Source organism: Triticum urartu, chromosome 6A, assembly GCF_056163025.1.
Source record: "Triticum urartu cultivar PI428250 chromosome 6A, HENAU_Tu73, whole genome shotgun sequence".
Classification (NCBI taxonomy): Eukaryota; Viridiplantae; Streptophyta; class Magnoliopsida; order Poales; family Poaceae; genus Triticum; species Triticum urartu.
The window spans coordinates 40,003,418-40,006,253 of NC_141878.1; the positions used below are offsets into that span (position 1 = coordinate 40,003,418).

At 40.6% G+C, this 2,836-nt stretch overlaps 1 long non-coding RNA gene across 2 annotated transcripts; it reads right to left on the reverse strand.

Moving 5' to 3' along the window:
• Positions 1-1,579: 1,579 nt before the first annotated feature.
• LOC147963656 (uncharacterized) lies at positions 1,580-2,564 on the reverse strand. Of its 2 annotated transcripts, none has more exons than XR_015608804.1 (3): positions 2,540-2,564; positions 1,886-1,985; positions 1,580-1,720 (listed from the first exon to the last, which is right to left on the reverse strand). It is a non-coding gene; the product is annotated as an uncharacterized LOC147963656 (long non-coding RNA). The 2 variants fall into 2 exon arrangements; XR_015608803.1 differs by lacking the exon at positions 2,540-2,564 and adding an exon at positions 2,195-2,303.
• Between the last annotated feature and the right edge of the window lie 272 nt (positions 2,565-2,836).

Here is a 2,836-nt window from a genome sequence, read left to right on the forward strand (position 1 = left end):
TTTCATAGAACTAAATAAAACTCTATAACCGCATGACAAATGTGGTAGCCAAACTAAATAAACTCCCATCATCATTTAGATCATCCCACATAAGGAAAAAAGATCAGCCAACTCCTACTGCATAATGGGATTATATTTTTCTTTTTGACATGTTAATGGGACTTAAAAGCTCACTTACATGCATGCTGCCGGTGCATGCTTGCATGCAGACATGTTGATGTGATTTTAAACCCACTCACATGCATGTGCCATGGTATTTCTGCATGCTTGCATGTGGCTTAGTGCGGAGCCTCTCAACGTCTAGATCAGACGGCTATTATGGACTGATTTACTTCATCTAATGGCTACATCAATTTTGATGATGTGGCTCAAGGAGAGGATAGAGAATTCCTAGTAGTGGGGGCTAGCTATTACTAGTAGATAAGTCTTTGTAGAGATTCCACTACATACGGAACAAAATGAATGAATCTACACTTAAAATGCATCTATATACATCCGCATGTGGTTCATGGTGAAATATCTACAAAGACTTATATTTAGGAACGGGGGAGACGGCGTACTAAGCAAGCTTCTCCTCGTTCTGCGAGTTGACGGGACACATCAAAAGTACTCCAGTGTATAGAGCCTTGCCTCTAAGGTAGGCCCCACATGGTTTGCCTCTTTTTTTTAACATAACACGTCAAGTCGCAATTTGTTTGTTCACCCGTGGTAGACGATCCTCCCTCCACCAAGTGGACAACCAGTACACGTGCCAAATTACCATGTGGGCTTCCTTTTTTGTACAGAAATGAGCTCCACAGTGTACCCGTGCGGGTGTGGTTGGGAAAGAGACGAGAGTACGTGCGCCCACTACACCATAGCACTACATCCCTAACAGACAAATTGGTCGGGAATACAGGTTCCCCTAACAAACAGTCAGATGGGAAAGAGTATTGCCGATCAACACTGTCTGTTGGGGAAAGTCCAGACGGGAAAACCCTTTCCCGACCGACATACCTTTCCCGACCGACTGCTTGTCGGCTATGGCATATCTTTCCCGACCAACGATCTGTTGGGCCTGCGATGGGCATTTCCCGACCAACAGTCCGTTGGGGCTGCCATGGGCCTTTCCCGATCGACTGTTGGACAGGGTAATATTTCCCGACCAACAATCTGTTGGGGTTGCCATGGGCCTTTCCCTACCGACTATCAGATTGCAAATTATTTCCCAACCAACGTTCAGTTGGGCCTGGCATTAACCTTTCTCGACCAACTGTCTGACGGGGTTTATTGTTTTAGTGACCAACAACCGTTAGCCCTCCCATTGTTAGATTTCACATTACCAATAGAATGTCAATCAAGTTACATAATTCATAATAGTATAAGGTGCATGTCATCCGACAATATTAAACTAGAATCAAACAATAATAACACACATTCATTATTTTTTCACATATATATAGTTAATCTGTTATGAACTGATGACCATCAAAGTTTCCTATAAACTAATGTAAGTAATTAAATAAAGAAAACGTTATGGTTCATTGTCTGAGAGCAAATATTCCTTGTTTTGTTTTCTAGAATTTGTCTAAGAGGCACATTGTCTGCCTTGGCTCCTACTAGTGGGGAAGCAACTACATGCCCATCCTCATAGCCTTCGAAAAAGATCCTTGCATCGTTCTCATACTTGACATCAAAGCTTTCATTCTTCATCTTGGAGGACATCCTCCAGCTTGAAAATCTGCAAGTCAAAATCCATAGTTAATATTCTGCACCACAAATGGAGAACATTGTATTTTCTATAAGCTTCCTTCAATATCATTTCATATGAAAGCAATTGAAGAGAATTCATTATCACTAACGAGAAAAGGGGAAGCCCTTGTACAAATTTTAGAAGAGCATGTACCTTTTGCTCCCCTCTTTTGTGTTTCCTGTAAACTTCTTTTGCTATATCCTGACATACAATTTATCCTGGTCTATTGCCCATGGGGGATAACTTGCCATTCCTACATAAGTGAAAGGAGCAAGAAATCAGACGATTAAGAACAGATAGCTACGAAGGCATTTGCTAAGCATCTGCAACATGATAAATGATAATAGTACACATGGCCATCCAAAACGCCAGTAGTAGTAAGTTTCCATCATTAGTTTTTTTAGTTTCCGTCACGCAAAGAGTTTCCCTGTGCCATAAAAAGATACATATGAATTTATGTACCACTTGTTATAATAATCAACAAACAACAGCAACTCGATGTCTCCATATGTCTGTGCTTCATTCCAGAGCTCCTCGTTCACCACCTCATTTTTATGCTTTTATCAAAGGCAGCAAAAGAGGCACATAAGTATTGACCACGAAGTGAGGAGCTGTAATTCTAGAATAAAAAGATACATAGTGAACGAAAATGCAATCAAAACAGGAAGAAGGATCTTCAATAAGGTGGTCACTACCCACGCATGATACCCCAGTTATACGAACCACCATTCTACGTTTAAAATTATTTGCTGTAGAGATTAACCCAATAAAAAGATAAAGGAATTTATCCATGGGGACAGGTGGAACCTTCAATATTTCCAAATCAGTGACATGCTTAAAGTCCTCTGTTGTAGGCAAGCCATTTGCTATCACAGACAACAATTTAATATCTCCTTCGATCATTACTTCACCAACAAACCCAGGCTATAAATCCAAGTAAAAAAGCAAGGTGAGATCTTACCAATGCCGTTGCCACCATGGATGACTAGCTCCTGGTCATTGAAAGTTAATTGGGTGGAGATGAGTGTCAAACAATAAAATTTTAATAATCAACAACCAGAAGAGGTACATCGCTATATAGCTTCGCAGGCTATCCATGTTATC